The following is a 19555-nucleotide window of genomic DNA, read 5'->3' as shown; positions in this document are numbered from 1 at the left end:
GCTGCAGCACAAAGTCAGCTTCAGATCCTCTGCCCTCCCCGCCCCTCCCCCACATGCGTTCTCTCAAAAACAAACAAACAAACAAACAAACAAACAAACAAACAAACAAACAAACGTTCTGCTTAGCTACTGCCTCTGGTAGCTAAGAAAAGACCATGTGAATCCACTGGGCATGCTTTTCAGTAGATGACCTCCAAAACTGCTAATGCGTAATTAAAAGAAAAAAAGTGAAACCATGACTCTCATACAAATATAAAATGATAAAATGGACACGTGTCAAGGATTTCATTTACCTCACTAATTAATTAATGAAGCAACTAGTAAGAGGATACAACCAGTTTCTAGAGAATGTGGATTTCTTTATTTTTTTTAATGTTTATTTATTTTGAGAGAGAGAGAGAAAGAAAGAGGGAGAAAGCACAAGAGGGGGAGGCGCAGAGACAGAGGGAGACACAGAATCTGAAGCTAGCTCCAGGCTCTGAGCTGTCAGCACAGAGCCAGACGTGGGGCTCAAACTCACAAGCTGTGAGATCATGACCTGAGCCGAAGTCGGACGCTCAACCAACTAAGCCACCTAGGTGCCCCGAGAATGTGGATTTCTAAAGTATCTGCCAGTTCTCACATCTACTTTTATGAATATAAAACCACTAGTCTAGAGCTGTAAGAAAAAGTCCTTCAAGTGGGGTGAAGTCCAGTTACTTGGGGTGGACAGGGTCCAGGCATAGCCAGAAAGATGGCCCTGACAGCCCTGGGTGGCTCAGAGCCAGACTTGTTCCTCTCCACAGTCCCCGACAGGACCTCGACAGCTTCCCTAACCCGCTGACGAGTTCTTTTGGGTTTTGACTCTTATGGGTTCTAACGTGGGCTCTTTCTAAAAACTCCCAGCAGGGAGGATGTTGTCACCCTCACCCAGAACACACTTCTGTAAAAGGCACACTTCCACTCCCTTGGCCCAACTGGATTCCTCCTTGGGAAAGGAAGAAGCTGGCGTTTAGGATACTGGTCCCTCTGCCTCTGTGCCTAGGCTGAGTCTAAGCTCTCAGCCCCTCATTCTCACCCACAGACACTCAGGGAAATTCCTCAGAAATTCTAGTGCTCTGACTACTCTGTTCCCCTCCCCTTCCATCTCAAAGGCCTGGGAACCACTGATCTAACCCAGTGGTTTTCAACCCTGGCACACTGAAATCAACTGAGAAGCTTTGAAACATACTGATCTGACATGATCTTACAAATAGAAAAGCCCAAGGAATCCACTAAAAAAACTACTGGAACTAATAAGTGAGTTCAGCAAGGTTGCAGAACACAAGTATTTGCAGATCAATTGTACTTCTATACACTAGCAATAAACAGTCCAAAAATGAAATTAAGAAAATAACCTTTATAACAGTATCAAGAAAAGGAGAATTCTTGGGGTGCCTGGTGGCTTAGTTGGTTAAGTATCTGACTTCGGCTCAGGTCATGATCTCACAGTTTGTGAGTTCGAGTCCGTATTGGGCTGTCTGCTATCACCATAGAGCCCGCTTCCAATCCTCTGTCCCCCTCTCTCTCTGCCCCTCCCCTGCTTGTTCTCTCTCTCAAAATGAATAAATAAATTAAAAAAAAAATGTTTATTTTTGAGAGAGAGAAAAAAGACAGAGTGTGAGCGGGGGAGGGGCAGAGAGAGAGGGAGACACAGAATCTGAAGCAGGCTCCAGGCTCTGAGCTGTCAGCACAGACCTGACACAGGGCTCGAACTCACAAACTGTGAGATCATGAACTGAGCCAGAGTCAGGCGCTTAACCAACTGAGCCACCCAGGTGCTCCAATAAATAAATAAACTTAAAAAAAAAAAGAATTCTTAGAAATACAATTAACAAAAGACGTATAAGATTTGTACACTGAAAACTACAAATACCATTGAAAGAAAGCCACACAATGCTCACATATTGGGAGAATTATTATAGTTTAGATAGTGATACTCCCCAGAGCTGACTACAGATTCAACCCAATTCCTCTCAAACTCCCAGCTGGCTTTTTTGCAGAAAGTTAGAGATGGTTCCTATAATCTATATGGAAATCCAAGGGGCACAGAATAGGCGATCTTGAAAAAGAACAAGTTGGTGGACTCACACTTTCCAATTTCAAAACTTACCACTAAGCTACAGTGATCAAGACAGTGTGGAATTGGCAAAGGATAAACAGATGAATGGAATAGCAATGACAGTCCATAAACTCTAATATTTATGGTTAATCAATCATTGACAAAAGAGGCAAGACCAGGGTAAAGAGTTGTCTTTCCAACAAATGGTGCTGGGACAACTGGATATCTATAAGCCCCTACCTCATGTCATATACAAAAATTAACTGAAAATAGATCACAGAATTAATGTAAGAGCTAAAACTATAAAATTCTTAGAACACAGGTATAAAACTTCAAGACCTTGGGTTAGGCAATGATTTCTTAGATAGGACACCAAAATAATACGTTATACAAGAAAAAACAGATAAGCTGGACTTGTTGAAAATTAACTCACAGAGTGCCTGGCTGGCTTGACTGGTAGAGCATGCGACTCTTGATCTCAGGGTTGTAAGTTTGAGCCCCACACTGGGTGTAGACATTGCTTAAAAATAAAATCTTTGGGGGCGCCTGGGTGGCTGAGTTGGTTAAGCATCCGACTGTGGCTCAGGTCATGATCTCATGGTTTATGAGTTTGAGCCCCACCTCGGGCTCTGTGCTGAGAGCTTAGAACCTGGAGCCTGCTTCAGATTCTGTGTCTCCTTCTTGCTCTCTCTCTCTCTCTGCCCTTCCCCCTCTCACACTCTCTCTCAAAAATAAATATTAAAAATTTTTAAATAAATAAATAAATAAAATCTTTGGGGTGCCTGGGTGGCTCAGTTTGTTAAGTGTCTAACTCTTGATTTTGACTCAAGTCATGATCTCACAGTTTGTGAGTTTAAGCCCCATGTTGGGGCTCTTTGCTGACAGCGTGAAGCCTTCTTGAGATTCTGTCTCTCCTTCTTTCTCTGCCTGTCCCCTGCTCTCTCGCGTTCTCTCAAAAGAAATAAACTTTAAAATCTTTAAGAAAAAAAAGAAAATTGGGGTGCCTGGGTGGCTCAGTCAGTTGAGCGTCCGACTTCAGTTCGGGTCATGATCTCACAGTCTGTGAGTTCGAGCCCTGCGTTGGGCTCTGTGCTGACAGCTCAGAGCCCGGGGCCTGTTTCAGATTCTGTGTCTCTCTCTCTGACCCTCCCCCGTTCATGCTCTGTCTCTCCCTGTCTCAAAAATAAATAAACATTAAAAAAAATTTAAAAAAAAGAAAATTAACTCTTATGCTTGAAAAGGTACCATCAAAATAGTGAAAAGGCAACCTACAAAATGAGAAAAAATATTTGCAAATCATTTATCTGACAAGGGACTGACAATCAAGGATTCTTAGAATAATGATGAAAAGACAACCCAATTAAAAATTGGGCAAAAGATTTGAATAGGATCCAAAAGATACACAAATGGCCAATAAGCACATGAAAAAATGCTCAACATTATTAGCCATTATAAGAATGCCAGTCAAAACCACAATGAAGCCACTTGGATGGCTAGAATAAAAAGATGAATAATAGCAAGTGAGCAAGAACATGGAGAACCTGGACCCCTCGTACACTGCAGGTGGGAAGGTAAAATGAGGCAGCCACTCTGGGAAAGTTTGGCAGTTCCTCAATTAAACAGAGTTTTATCAACTGACACAGAAATTCTACTCCTAGGCATATAACTAACAAAAATGGAAACATGGGTCCACAGAAAAGCTTGTACATGAATGTTCATAGCAGCATTATCTACAACAGTTAAAAAGTAGAAATAACCCAAAAGTTCAACTAATGAATCCATAAACAAAATATGGTTATCTCTATTACAATGGAATATTTTTTTGACTGTAAAAAGGAATGAAGGTCTGATGTGTGCTACAACACACATGAACCGTGAAAATACGCCAAGTGAAAGAGACAGGCACAAAGGGTCACATGTCGTATGATCCCATTTATAGGATAGACAGATTCACAGAACAGAGAATGGATTAGGCTGCCAAGAGCTGCGGGGACAGGGGGACTAGGGCATGATTGGTAATGTATGTGGAGTTTCGGGGCTATTGAAATGTACTAAAATTAGATTGTGGTGATGGTTGGAATAACTGTGAATATACTAAGGACCATTTTAAATGGGTAAATTTTGTGGTACGTGAAATATCTCAATAAAGTGTTTTAAAAGAAAGGCAGCCTGAAGGAGGATGTTATAAAGAGGCAGGAGCCTCTTTACCAGATGATGCAGGCCGTCCCTTCACACACGTCTAATGCTTCACCCAGGTCCACAGGCCTCTCTCCTAAAGTCTCCTGCTTCCCTTCCCCTGCCAAACCCTGGGCTTCTGATAGACATGTGCACCCTGGGTGGAGCAAGAAGGCATCCCAGAGTCCACTCCAAAATGTGTAAGTCGGCCTTTATCTGTCCTACAGCCTCTCCCTCCAACACCCCCTAACTGTCTTCCTCTTACAGCTTAGTCACAGAAAAGAAAATGGATGTTACCAAGGCTAAGTCAGACCCCAGACCACGGCCACCCTGGGACTGCTCCCACGCTGCCCTTCTGAGCCAGAGCTGGCAGGTGAAGCAACTGAATGGAGCAGGAGGGCGAGGACAGTCAGCAGGGCCTTCCATGGTTAAGCAACAGCCCTCCCACCTCCCAAGTTCTAGCAGGTTTTGTCTCCTCACCTACGCAATAGGATGATTACCTGCATCTGGAGCAGTATAGGGTGTGAAAATATAATCAGTGCAATCATTTTACATACTGATAAACACCACTCCAATGAGATGTTGTGACCACCAAGGGTACTGGACTCAGCTCCCCAGTCATCCAGGAAAGAGTCTAGGAGGTTGGATGTTGCCAAGCTTCCTAGGAGATACCCCAGGGAGAAGCAGGGCTTTTTGAGATGTGATGGACACCTGGCTGCCAGCTGGTCTCACAGTCAGGAACTCCGTGATGGGGGTCGAGGAGGTTGACAAAGAAAGTGTGGTGGGCAAGAGAGGCATTCTCCTCAAGGCTGTGCTGTCACCCAGTCCCAGAGGCCCACCAGCCTGCCAGCCCATTGACTTCACAGCCCTGCCCCCACCCTCTCCAGGACAGGGTAAGGAAATACCTGCTGGAAAGTTCTGAAGAAGTTCTAGTCAAGGGTAGTTTATCTCCTCACCCATAGCAGGTGATGATGGTTGTGGTGTTGTGTTGCCTTGATTCCAGGGTGCCCAGCTAGTGCGGAACCTGGCCTTGGTCCTCTGCACCCCGTTCCTCCCCCACCACTACCATACATACAGAGGTGGCTGGGCCAGAAGAAAGGGGGGGCAGTCGCAAACACAATGCCTTCTCCCACCAGAAGCTCAGGATTCCCCCAACTGAACCCCAAAGGCAGCCTCCCCCTTTCTGTCTCCAAGGAGCTGCCTGCTGGTGCAGGAGCCCCTCCCAGCCCTTATGATACAGATCTGACTACCCAGATGGTGATCCATTATAAATAATGTCCTCCCTAATGCCAAGAGGGGTTGCTGGTGCTGTGACTCATTTATCCAGTTGGCCTTGTCCCAAACAGGCACACAAATGCCTGAGACCTCAGGCCTGGTGTTATGGTCACAGGACCAGTTACTCAGCTCTGGATCACTCTCCAGCTCTTACTCCCAGGAGCGACCCGTATACCACCTCCCAAGTGCCTTCATGACTCAGCCCCTCTCCTCCACCCATCTGCTGCCTCCTCTCCCCTGCTCTCTTACTCCTATCATGTCCTCCTGCTGCCTCCAGGTCCTAACTGAACTCTAGTCCCCCAGCTCTGACTTCAGTTAGCTCTCCTTGGAAAGACAAATTGAAACCCCAGAAAAGCCCCAAACTCCCTAAGTCCTTGGGGCCCAGCAGCATTTAAGAGGCTCACAAATTCCCGGGGCGCCTGGGTGGCTCAGTTGGTTGACCATCTGATTTTTGCTCCAGTCATGATCTCGTGGGTCATGAGTTCAAGCCCCACATGGGGCTTGCTGCTGTCAGTGCAGAACCCGCTTTGGCTCCTCTGTCCCCCTCTCTCTGCCTCTCTCTCTCAAAAATAAATAAACATTAAAAAAAAAATCTAATTAAAAAAAAAAGAGGCTCACACAAAAGGGATCCTCTAAAGGGAGAGAGAGAGAGGTCACAGCTGGTTCTCAACCTGCCATGTGACCTCACTTTCCCCACATTTGTAAAAGGTGACACTCCCTGCCTCTTGAGATTCTTACCCTTCACTTAGGCTTACAGGGGAGTGGAGTGCAGGGGAGGGAGGGCAGTGAACATGAGGGTGTGGAGATCTAAGTAGGAGCTCCTGGGACATGGCCATGGCCCAGTCCTAGACCCAGGACTGAGGCCTCCTGAAAGCTTGTCTAACCACAAGCACTCCTGAGAAACACCCCAGCACTGATGTTTCACATCTATGTATTCATTCACATCACAGAATTCACATAAGAATTAAAATGAGAGTTATGCAAATTAAGCCAACTACATATGCACAGATGCCCACTAACAGAAAAACAACATCATCACTGCTGGCCTCAGATAAAAGCTCAGACCCCCACTCCCCAACCCCCCCCCCCCCCATGCTGTGTTCGGAACTCCAAGGACTGGCCTGCCCCTGACCCAGGCCTCAGCACTCACTTTCCTAACTCTGAAGAAAGGGACTTTTTTAAGCACATGAGCATATAAGGCAGATGCTGACCTGCCCCACTGGTCAGCATAGCCATCAACATGGCAGGAGCTTAGTAAGTGCAGGCTTGGCGATCCCATTCAGCTGGGGCAGAAGCCCAGCCACAAAGTATTGCAATCTCTGTGGTGGTCCTGACATCCTGGGCCCAGAAGGCAGGCCTCTCTTCATACAGTGGCAGCCCCACTTGTGCGCGGCCCACATACTTCCACTAGGCCGCACGATCTATGGGGCAGGGCAGTTTCAGTCCAGCCACTCCGTGTGTCTGAAAGTAACCGGTCCCCTTTTAGAGACTTCTAAGACTCAGAGGGGTCATAACACTCTACCTCCTGGTGCCCTTCTCCAACACCCAAGCTGATAGAATTACCAAGGGGAGAGGGTCATTTAAAACAAACCACTTCATTTTTTTTATAGCTACTAAAAATTTTTTTTTAATTTAAATTTTTTTAAATTTACATCCAAATTAGTTAACATTCCTCATTTTCTAAGTTGGTAGCTTCTAGGACCCTGGACACAAAAAGTCAACCAAGAATTCGATGGTTGCTTTATGGTTCGTTCAGACATCAAGTTTGCTTTTCATTTGAAACTTCCCCATTTTGACCACAGCAGGCAGGAAGAGAAGAGGAGGGGAAGGTGGGGAAAGAAAGGATTGAGCCCCAGAGAGAGGAAACTGGGGAGCCTGCTGGGCACAATCCCACCCAGCGGGTCCATGGTGCTGCTCCCTGAAGCTTCCTCCTGTCCTGCGGACATCACCAGCTGCCTGCACAGCAGAGAAGTCCCCAGAAAGGCCATGGTCATTCTCTCTGCTCCTTGCCCCTTCAGGTCTCACCGGTGTAGAGGTGCAGAGGGTAGATGGGCCGAATTTGGGAAATGAGGTAGGGAGTAGCCTGGAAATCCAGGCAGTGCAATATAATACTTAGAGCTGGGATTCTGGGGTCTGACTCCCTCACTTGTGACCCTGGCTAAGTTACTTAATCACTCCATGCCTCAGTTTTCCCATCTGAAGAATAAAGATGATAACCTAGTCCCTGATTACTGTGATGTCCAAGTGACCTAATACACATAAAGTTCTTTGTGCATGTATCTAGCCCACAGTGAGCTCTGTATGTTATCACCATCTTCAATCAGCTTTTTCAAACCTGTCAGTGGCTTTGGGCAAGGACTTGTATGGCCTGTGGGGGTGGCCAGCCAGGTGTCCCAACCAAGGGGCTGCTAATCGGATCCTATGCATAGGAGGCCCAGTAGGGTGGGCAGCTGGCCTGAGGGAGCATCCAGGCCAGCACTACACCCCAAAGCTCCAGACTGACCAGAGGTGCAACCACAGAAAGGACTTCCAATGGCCACAGCTCTAGAGTGAGGCTTCTCAGGAGCTGGGAGTCCAGAGCCAGCATCCTGGGTACTACCACCAAGGAATACACAGTCCCTGATCAGCACCAGAGAAAAAGAGAACGGCTCAAATGTCATTAACTGCCCTTCTGCAAGCCAAGACTCCTGCACTAGAAGACTTCATTCTCCAGGGTCTTGCTCCTCCACACGTCCTCAGCACTCCTGACAGGCCATTCTCATTTGCAAATGAGTGGAACCTGCAGTTCCTCCAATTAGTCTCCCAGGTTGGCTAACACTGTGAGCTTTTCTGGGCAAGGCCTCAAAGCAGGGCATGCAATGCCCCTTTCCACCTAGAAACACCTCTTTCCCACCTAGGCACACCTACCCCACATTCCTGCATTGCCCTGAGTACACTTTCCCATCTTACCCAGCTGGCAAGCTCCTATTCATTCTTCAGAGCCCACTTCAGATGGCCTAATGTCTACAGACAAAACTAACAGCAACCCACTCGAAGCCCTTTGCAGCAAACACTATCAAAGCCTGCATCCTGATGTATGACAGCTGCCAGTCTATATCTCCATTCCCAAGAGACAGCACCCTGTCCCTCATGAACCATACTGCCCCCATGCCCAGCACAGCATAGGCACCTCAGTGCTCAAGGACACCCAAAAAAAGGCTGCCTTTAATCCCCACCCATGAGGTATTATACAAGGCCTCCTGCGGGTGCTGACACTGTACCTCCTCCCTGTGAGTTACTCTTCCCTCTGTGGGCAAGAGGGACAGAACTCACACATTACAAGTGGCAATGAAAGCCTTCACATCTACCCTCTTCCCAACAATGCCCTACTAGAGCTCTGCCCAACTGAACTTTTAAAACCAAAGGAGTCCTTCTCCCACTTTCCTTTTAGCTCCAAAACGAGATTATCTTCCAGGAACAGTCATTGATGACTCCCAGTGGACTCTGAGGGCCCCGGTCCAAGGTCTGCCTCAAGATGGCACAGACCAAAGCCCAGGAGAGCTTTCCCCATCTCAAGACCTGTCATGCACCCCAGATGGGTGGAGATGGAATGTGGAAAAACCACATCCTTTGGCAGGTTCCCTTAGCTCCCCCTTCTATAGAGACAGACCAGCTAAGATGCATCAAGTGAGGCTTGAGCAGACAGATAAGCCTGGCAGTGGAATTAGGCAGTTGCGTGAAAAGGTGGGGGCACTATGTGCTGGGTACCCCGCCTGCTCCTTAACCCTTCCCAGGCCAATCCAATCCCAGAAGACCTTAGCTGTGTTCAAGCCCATCCCCCGCTGTCCCTCCAGGACCCCAGCACGGGCTGCACATTCTTACTATAGAATGAATGAATAAATAAACCCCCGCTAGCCCAGCCACTTGGTAGCTGGGGGCTTTAGCGCTCTCCCAGGATCCCCTGGGGTCACTAAGTCATTCAATAAACTGATGTCTACCACGAGCTAGTATATGCATGTAATTTCTAACAGTTCTAAGGTTCTCTGGCCTCAGGAATCAGCCAGGCACTGGGAAAAGTGCCCTAGACCAGAGTCCAAGGTCTGTGTCCGGATTTGGGTTCCGGATCTGGTGCTGAACAGGTGTGTGACCTGAACCTGTCCCTTCCCGTCGGTTTTCTCAGCTCGGAGGTTGGACCCGGCAGCCACTGGTCTCACTGAGAACCGTCAACGGAACCGTGGGCGGAGGATGTCTTAAGTCCTCACCCACCATCCTCTCCACCGCACTCCGGCCAAGGCCCCACAAGCCTAGGGCCAAACCCGAAGACTCGCTTGGAGAGGAGACAACAAAGCCTTATCCAGCCTCCTCCCCAAGCGGAGGACCGCTCTGGCCACAGGAGAGAATCAAGGAGCCGCGCACGGGCCCCCCTCCTGCTTTCCAGGTTCCCCGTGAGCCCCTCCTTCCTCCGAGCGGGATGGGGGAGTCCTTCCGGCCGGTGTCAGGGCCGCGAGGACCCAAGGAGGGGGCCCAGGCGGTCGATAGGCGGGGTGAAAGGCTGATCCGACGCCGGGTGCCGAGGGCCGGCAGGCTCTAACCCCGGGGTCCCGCAGGCTGCCCGAGGCGGGGTCCCGCGGCGCGCTCCGGGTGGAGTGGCACCTGGCAGCCCGTGCCTCCACTCTCGCCCTCCAGCTCCAACCCTCAGCCACAGGCGGTGCGGGGCTGTGCCTGGGAGGGTCTGGCCGGCGGCGAGCACCGAGCCCCGCACCCGGTAGGCACCGGCTCCTAAACTTGCAGCTTGGCGCAGACGGACGCGCGCGGTAGGGGGGCTATTCACTCACCCAGCAGCCGCGGCAGGAAGCCAAGAGACGGGCGGCGGGGGCCGGGGGCCGGGGGCCGGGGACCGGGGACCAAAGACCAGGCACCAGGCAGTCTCCGAGGCGCGCGGAGTACGCAGCCGCGGCTTGCCCACTTCCTTTATTTCCCGCCGGCACGGCCCCGGGCCCCGCCCGCCCGCCCGCCACGGCTGGCCCCGCCCCCGGCCCGCCTCCAGCCTCCCGCTACCGTGAAGCTCAGCCGCGGGGTGCCGGAGCCGGGCCCGGGAAGCTAGAAGGCTTTTGCGTTGCGCTCGTTCCAAAGCCGGGGTGCCTGGAGCCGGGCGAGGACCCTGACTCCAGCTAGGCCCATCAGCCGATGATACAGTGGCCCCAACATAGCAACATTTCCATCTTCACACCGTTCTCCATGTCAAGGTAGCTATCTGGGAAGGTTAGCCACTCATTCCGGCTATGCTGGGATAATTCCTAATGTTCCTTGCGTGGAACTGCTTTTAGAATCCTCCTGGACTGTCTTGGAATGGCCTCGGGGGTGGTAGTTCCCACTAATAATCTCGTGAAGCCATTCACCAGTCCATATGTCCAGATAGCCCCACAACTGCACAGCCAGAGGAGAAACACACGTGACTCCAACAAAAGAGAAACAGAAACGGGAAAGCATGAGAAATCAAGTAGGGTCACGGAAGTTGCTACACCTGAACAAAGGAATAGGAACTGAATTTTTAAAAAGGAAAAAAAAAAAAAGACTAGGAGGAAATAAAACCAAAAATTATCACAAGGTTATATTTTTAAAAAATCAGTGATTTATTTTACTTCCCACTTTCTTCTGTTTTCCAGTTTTTCTTTAAGAATGTTTTTAACGTTTATTTATTTTTGAGAGAGAGACACAGAGGGTGAGTGGAGGCAGGGGAGGGGCAGAGAGAGAGGGAGTCACAGAATCCAAAGCAGGCTCTAGGCTTCTGGCTGTCAGCACAGAGCTGGACATGGGGTTCAAACTAACCAACCGCAAGATCATGACCTGAGCCTAAGTCAGAGGCTTAGCCAACTGAGCCACCCAGGCACCCCTTCTTTTTTTTTTCTTTTAATTTTTTTTGTTTATTTATTTTGAGAGAGAGCACGTGGGAGAGGGGCAGATTGAGAGAGAGAGAGAGAGAGAGAGAGAGAGAGAGAGAGAGAGAGAGAGAATCCCAAGCAGGATCTGAGCTGACAGTGCGGAGCCTGATATGGGGCTCAAACTTACAAACTGTGAGATCATGACCTGAGCTGAAACCAAGAGTTAGATACTTAACCAACTGATCTACCCAGGAGCCCAGATAGAGTACTTATAAGTGCAATCTACCTGAATAAATTCCTCATAGCCAATTTCCTTTTTTTTTTTTTAAGTTCATTTATTTATTTTGAGAGAGGGAGAGAGAGCGAGCTAGTAGGAGAGGGGCAGAGAGACAGAGACAGAGAGAGGGAATCCCAAGCAGGCTCCATGCTGTCAGCGCAGAGCCCAACTTGGGGTCAAACTTAACGAACTGTGAGATCATGACCTGAGCCTAAGTCAGATGCTTAACTGAATGAGCCACCCAGGTGCTCCCGTATCTTCCAATTTTTCTAAAATGACTGTGGCATTAATTTTACAACCACTAAAAACTATTATAATGAAAATCACAGAAAATAGTTTGTTAAATTTAGATAATGTTATCTGTATTTCAAGTTAACTTTTTTTTTATCAGAGCTGCATATCCAAGTGATTAAAGTATAAATAGCAAGTAATACTTTTAAAATGTTTATTGTTGGGGGGGAGCAGAAAGAGAGGGAGACAGGATCAAAAGGTGGGCTCCACACTGACATCAGAGAGCCACTGTGGAACTTGAACTCACCAATCTGAGATCATGACCTGAGCCAAAATCAGACACTTAATGGACTGAACCACCCAGGCACCCCCCAGGTAATATTTTTAATGGGGCTGTCTCTGAGGTTTCTGGCAGCCAAAGCAATAGAGGTTAATTTCACAATTCCATAAACAAAGAATGGGGCATACCAATTACCACTTCAAGATAGCCCAACCTTATGATGCACCTAACTTTAAATGAAATTCCTGGGTTTTGTGTGCAGCTTATCTTGGCTCTGAAGGAGGTATCAAGGGGACAATCTATAAAGTTTCAGCAAGAGTAGGTTTCTTCCAATAAATAGATTTCCTCCAATAAGGACTGCTATGAAGGCACAGGATACCTGAGATCAGAGAACAAATGACACATGGGTAGTGCCAGCTGGATGCTTTCTCCCTGCCAAGGAAGATACAGTGCCATGCTAGAGTTGGAGGGGCCCGGGCTGTGTGTCACAGACAATACAGACATCCCTCATTTGGGCAGCTGGCCTACCTAAGCTATAAGTCACTTCTGCCACCGATACTTTAGCACCACGAGTACATTTCTAGGACTGTAAATGTGTTTTTCATTCTGTATGTGGACCAATCAGGCCACAGTATGCTCCCCAAGAAGCAGTTCCCAGGCTCAGGAGGAGTTTAGCTTCTAACCAGTGCATATAACTGGTAATCCTTCCCATCTTGACACTACTCAACTCTCCGATTACCCTCAACACTTCTGACCGCTAAACTTTGAATGATGGATGACATACTTCTCTGTCTCCTTAAACAGGATTCTAAACATAATTTCATCCTTTCCAGGCCTCCAGTCATCTTCACAAGCGTGGCCTCCTGTGCTGTGAAATGCTGCTCTTGCTCTGGGTGGCTCTCTGTGCTCCCTCTCCACAGATGTACATCTGCTTGCTGATCCATGACGTCCCCAAATATCGTGGGTACGGTAATGCTGCTACAAACGTTGTCCTACAGACATACGTGTATGTATGTTTTCACTTCTCTTGAGAGTAATACCTAGGAGTGGCACTGCTGGGTCACCGGCTTGAGGAATGTGCAACTTTATTACAAACAGCCAGTTTTTCAGAGCGGCTGTGCCATCCTGCACTCCGCCAGCAGTGTGTGTGCATCCCAGCAGCTCCGCGCCCCCCTCTGGCTCACTCTGCACCACCAGCACCCTGATCCAAGCCACCATCTCCTTCTATCATTGCAATAGCCTCCTAACAGGCACTCCCTGTACTCTTCCTCCTTTTATAAAAGTCAGATGGTGTCGCTCCACTCTTTAGAGTCCTCTAAGTTTTCCCAAGGTCTTTTCAATAGCTTCCAAAGTCCCATATGAGCTGCACCCTCTTTAAGCTCAAATCCTACCACTGTCCCCTTATTATTCTCCCTCAATACCAATGGCCTCTGTGCTTTCCCTAGGCCTGGCTTTATTTCCTCCACAGCACCTATTACAACCTGAAATATTACATAGTGATTTGCTCCACAAGGAGGACAGGGACTTGTTCTATCTATACTGTTGTCTCGGTCCCCAGACAGTGCTTGGTACTGCTGGGTGCTCAACAGGTAGAATAACTATGTCAACAAGAAAATCATCAGGTGCTGTTAGGTGTTATGCAGAAAACTAAACAGGGCACTGCGAGGGCAAGTGACTAATGGGTGGCTAATGAGCTTGGTCCTCTGATGCCTGAAAGTCAAAAAAGGGAGCAGATGTGACAGGAGGAGGAGGAGCACTCTGGACACAGGAAGCCATCTACTGTAAGCATGCAGCCACCGGAAGGAGCCCGATGCAGCTGGTGCGTAGTGGGTGAGGGAAGGAAGTGCCAGGTGACAGCAGGGAGGCTTGGGGGAAGGCTAGGTGAGGAGTTGGGATTTTACCCTAAACATTGTAGGGGGCCACTGACATAGTCCTGCAGGGTGGGATTTATGCCAATTGGCTGCCAAATTCTTTGCATCTCCTATTTAGATTTTTGCAGTCAGGGTAGCTTCTCTCTGCTTCAATCCCCCAGTTCTCATTCACTGCTTCTATTAGGCTGTGGGCTTTTTGTTTTGTTTTGTTTTGTTTTGTTTTGTTTTTTAGAGAGAGAGAAAGAGCGTGATTGGAGAAGTGGCAGCCGGCGGGGTGGGAGGGGGGAGGGCAGGGACAGAGGATCCAAAGTGGGGCTTTGGATGGGGGGGCTCAAACTCATGAACCTCAAGATCATAACCTGAGTGGAAGTTGGACACTCACCTGACTGAGCCACCCGGGTGCCTTAGGCTTTAGGCTTTAAAATCTGTAAGCATTGTTTATAAATTAAGAGAGCTTTTGACACTCGATTTCAGCTCTGGTCATGATTGCAGGATCATGGGATTGAGATTCTCTCTCTCCTGCCTTTCTCACCCGGTTGTATGCTCTCTCTCTGTCTAAAACAAAACAAAACAAAACAAAACAAAACAAAACAAAACAAAACAAAAACAAAACAGAGAATGTGATGCTTCTCAAAAAGGCAAGACTATAGGGTCAGAAAACATAGCACTGGGTGCCAGACACTGGAAGGGGAGGAACGCTAAGGGAAGCCAGGAAGGGTGGAATATTTCTATATCCTCATTGCAGGTTTGTTACTCAACTATATACTTTTGTCAAAACTCATAGAATTCTACACTAAAAGGTGAACTTCACCATATGTAAAAATAATACCTTAATCCAAAAATAAAACAGTAAATACACAAACCGGAAAGAATGATGCTCTTAGTAAGGAAGATAGAACACAAAACACAATGAGGTTTTGGCTGAAAGTATGTAGGAAGCTAAGCAAGCAGTCTGATCTAGGTTTCACTTTTTCCTGAGGCTTCTCACTGTTGCTTCCGGCTGCTGGGCCGCTCCTCCTCTGAAACCCCAACCCCCTTTCTTTTTTTTTTTTTTAAGTTTTTTGTTTTGTTTTGTCTTAGTTTTTTTAAGGGACAGAGAGAGAGGGAAACACAGAATCTGAAGCAGGGTCCAGGCTCTGAGCTGTCAGCATAGAACCCGATGTGGGACTTGAACCTACGAACTGTGAGATCATGACCTAAGCTGAAGTCAGACTCTTAACCAACTGAACCACCCAGGCGCCTCCCCATCCCTCTTTCTAAGTTCCCTTTATTGCAACAGAAAGAGGATAGCATTTTCAAAAACATCTTTAAGGAATACTGTTTGAAAATGATTATTTCTGAAACCCATTGTTGGGCTGAATTGTGCCCTTCTCAAATTCATATGTTGAAGCTCTAACCTCCCACTCTCTCAGAATGTGAGTATATTTGGAGATGGGCTCTTTAAGAAGGTAGTTAAGGTGAAATGAGGCCATTGGTGTATGCCCTAATCCAATATGACTGATATCCTTATGGGAAGAAATCAGGACACAGACACCCAGAGAGTGAGGGCCATGTGAAGACACAGGGAGAGGGCAGCTGTCTACGAGCCAAGGAGAGTGGCCTCAGAAGAAACCTTGATCTTAGACTTACAGACTCTATAATTGTGAGAGAGTTGGTTTCTGTTGTTTAAGCCTCCAGGTATGCATATTCTGTTACGGCAGTCATGGCAAACTAACACACCACCTTCAGCTGTGAGTCACCTGTACCCAGTCAGGGGGGGCTAGGTTTCTTTCCCTTTTACTGCCTACGTTCCTTACCACAGGAAGGAACCTCTGGTCCTGGGGAGGTCACACCTGTCTTATCCTGCTCCAAGGTCAAGAGCAAAGCTCACCTTTTTTTAGAAAAATTCAAAGCTTTCCCTCCTTCTCAGGCCTGAATCCCTGAAGACCTCCTTGGAGGCTGTTTCTGACAGGACTCGGTGATGGCTGACTCTGGCAGAGTGCTATTGGGCCTCCCTAAACTGTTATGACCTGACCTTTCCAGGCTCTGTCTGTGGGCTGGTGATATTCAAATCCACACCCAGTCTCACAGGAAAACTGAACCCAGGCCTGGACCCCTCCAGCTTCAGACACCTGCACAGCCCTGTGTATGTCCACTGCACTGGTAGGGAGGGACTCAGTGACAGCTTTGTTTAGAGCACTGTTTACACTCTTTCTTGTTCAAGGCTGAATTTGGAAAATCGAGGTTACTGGCCACCTGACATCCAGACGCCCAAGGTATTTTTGTGTGAAGACAACTCGGGGCTGAAAATTGGTTTGGGGAAGATGAACTAAATAACATCTACTCTATCTCATGTGGAATCAGGGAGGAAGACAGACTACTCTCCCTATGGCACATCTCAGGGATCTTAGAAAGTCCTGTTGGCTTCCCCTTCCCCAATCCTGTCTGTGCTTTGATTAATGCAAAAAAGCAAGTCTCCAGGGGCACCTGGCTGGCTCAGTCAGAAGAGCGTGTAACTGTTGATCTCAGGGTCATGAATTCAAGCCCCACGTTAGGTGTAGAGATTATTTAAACAAATAAACTTAAAAAAAAAAAAAGCAGATCTCCAGCAGAGGACATATGAACTATGTAAGCTTGTATTAAAAGTCATTTATTTATAAAGAATGTTTTTCTTATATGCTTCTTTTTAAAATATCTCAAATGCATTGCATTGGATGAATCATGTTCCCTAGTTTTTGTTGTTGTTGTTGTCATTGTTGTTTTTTAAGTCTATTTATTTTGAAAGAGCGAGAGAGTGGGAGAGAATGAGTGGGGGAGGGGCAGAGGGAGAGGGAGTGAGAGAGAGAATCCCAAGCAGGCCCTGTGCTCACAGCACAGAGCCCAACATGGGGCTTGATCTCATGATGGGAGATCATGACCTGAGCCAAAATCAAGAGTTGGACACTTAACCAGCTGAGCCACCCAGGTGCCCCCATCTCCTTAGTTCTTAGCGTGTGGTCATCATCAGTCCCCTCTCCTGTGTTGTTTCTCATTTATTTCTTCTCTTCCCCCCCCTTCCATGTGCGTCACTTCCCTCTCAGAGGCAGCCTTTATGACATGTGTATCATATATCATTTGTTTGTATAAAGTCTTGTAAAAAAAAAAAGTATACTGTTGTTTTGTAGGTATTATAGTAGATCTCATTTTTTCCTCACTCAGCACAGTATTTGCAAGATCCCTCCATGTTTCCATGTGTGTCACTTCTAAGTGCCACAGAGTACTCCACTGTGGGCATCCCCCACATTTTGCTCATCTGTTCCCACATATATGCAAACCCCAAATTGCCTCCAACTTGCTCAAATGAACATCTTCAAATGAACATCTTCAAATATGGTCCCTATGCGCCTGAATGAGGATTTTTTTTTTTTTTTTTTTTGGAGAGAGAGAGAGAGAGAGCACAAGTGGGAGAGGTGCAGAAAGAGGGGGGGACAGGGAATCCGAAGTGGGGTCTGTGCTGTCAGTACAGAGCTTGACGGGCTCGAACTCATGAACTGCGAGGTCATGACCTGAGTCAAAGTCTGACACTTAACCGGTTGAGCCACCTAGCCGCCCCTGAGTGAGAATTTTTTAGAGAGCCCGCTGGGAACAGAATTACTGGTCACAGGGTGGGCATATGGTCACAGGTGGGTAAATTGACCGAGTACTCACAGCCGCTCTCCCCACTGGTTGTTCTTCTCTACATTCCCACCAGGAGGGCCTGTTGCTCCTGTTTCCCTCCATCCTCACCAACACTTGGCATGATCTTTGTTGCTGATTTTGCTCATCTAATAGGTATAAAGTGATATCTCATTGTTATTTTGTTTGTGCATTTCCATAGTTCCATGCTAAGCAATAAGTCTGAGCATCCTTGTTCAGGATAGGATAAAAGTATCAATTTGCATCCTCCATGGAGCACACGCTGAAACAGGACAGCAAGAAGTTTTTTCGGGGGAGATAACGTCTGTGAAAGATAGAGTAAGAAGCAGGACTGGACAGGGAAAGCCTTCAGATCACAACACAGGTCTGAGCCCTGTAAAAGGAAGCAGGGGAGGAACCAGAACTGGACAGACCATGAAGCAGATCTAATCAGGTCACAGCCATGCCAGTAGGTCGCTCCAGAGCAAAGAATGGTGCACCATGCTCATTTACGCTTGGGAAGCACATGGCCTCTGTGGCAGCGTCTGAAGGCCACACAGCCGGAGGCTGTCGGCTAACTGAACTTCTAGCAGCTGACAAGCAAGCTTTTTGTTGATGGCAGGTCTGAGCAGTGCTTCTCTGTGACTGCCACAATAGCTGTGCTGCAGTGATAAACTAGGAGACCTCAGGAGCTTAAGATCTCAAAAATGTATTTCTCCCGCAGTCTGACATGGGTCAAGTGGCTCTCCTCGGCGGTCCTCCTCCAAAGGTGATGCTAAGATCCAAGCAGCCCTCCTTCTGGGATCTCTGCTGTCACGAGTTTTTCACTTCTACTGGCAAAGACACAGGGACACAGTGTGCAGAGCTCACTCCTGACTGACTCAGCGGGAGCTGCACAGCCTTCCCACTCACATCCCCTGTGGGAGTGCCTATGTCATGATCTCAACATAGTACAGACGAAGAACCCAGGAAATAGAGTTGTGTGTGTGTGTGTGCGTCCAGGAAGAGGAGATACGATGGGGGCACCATTGTTTCCTCAACGCTTCTTTGGTAATTTACCTGTTTACTCCTTTGCCCATGTATCCATTGGGTTCTTATCCTGTTCTTATTAGTTTGCAGGAGTTCCTCAGGTATCCGACATACTAGGCCCCTTATTTGTTTTAGACATTACAAATTCTTCCAATCTGTTCTTGGCCTGTTAACTTTGTGGTATCCTGCATTAAACAAAATTCTCAAATTCATCCATTTCTTCCCTTTTAGTCTGTGCTTTTTATTTTTTTATTTTATTTATTTTTATTTTAGAGATAGAGAAAGTACAAGCAGGGGAGAGGGGTAGAAGGGGAGAGAGAATGAATCTTCTTTTTTTTAATAGATTTTTTTTTTACATTTATTTATTTATAAGAGATAGAGTAAGCAGGGGAGGGACAGAGCGAGAGGAAGACACAGAATCCAAAGCAGGCTCCAGGCTCTGAGTTGTCAGCACAGAGCCCCACGTGGGGCTCGAACCCACAAACCATAAGATCATAACCTGAGCTGAAGTTGGATGCTTAACCAACTGAGCCACCCAGACACCCCAAGAGAGAATGAATCTTAAGCGGGGGTTTGATCCCACGACCTTGGGATCATGGCCTGAGCTGAAATCACGAGTCAGATGCTCAACTGAGACATCCAAGTGCCCCTATTTAGTCTGTGCTTTTGAAGTATAATTTAAGAAGTCTTTTTTTCCCATAGGTCACAAAGATATTCTCCTACATTTTTTCTATTGTTTAAATTGTAGTTTGATTTTTTACATTTTGAGAATGTAAAAACATGAGGTAAAATACCTAGGAATAAATTTAACCAAGGAGTTAGAAGATTTATACTCCGAAAACT

General features: G+C 47.4%; 1 protein-coding gene and 1 long non-coding RNA gene across 2 annotated transcripts in view; one reads left to right on the top strand and one right to left on the bottom strand.

Annotated features, from left to right (window-relative positions):
* BID (BH3 interacting domain death agonist) overlaps positions 1–10529 on the bottom strand; it is a 29050-nt gene extending 18521 nt beyond the window's left edge. Inside the window, exon 1 of the mRNA XM_003988294.6 lies at positions 10345–10529. The gene's annotated coding sequence lies outside the window, so the exon portion shown is untranslated. The remainder of the gene's footprint in view (positions 1–10344) is intronic.
* Positions 10530–10545: 16 nt separating this feature from the next.
* On the top strand, positions 10546–18924 carry LOC109501409. Its single transcript, XR_002159447.3, has 3 exons — positions 10546–10755; positions 13013–13143; positions 18408–18924. It is a non-coding gene; the product is annotated as an uncharacterized LOC109501409 (long non-coding RNA).
* The last annotated feature ends 631 nt before the right edge of the window (positions 18925–19555 follow it).

Source organism: Felis catus, chromosome B4 (genome assembly GCF_018350175.1).
Source record: "Felis catus isolate Fca126 chromosome B4, F.catus_Fca126_mat1.0, whole genome shotgun sequence".
NCBI lineage: Eukaryota > Metazoa > Chordata > Mammalia > Carnivora > Felidae > Felis > Felis catus.
The sequence above is the reverse complement of the archived record's forward strand: the minus strand, read 5'-3'. Positions and strand labels throughout refer to the sequence as shown.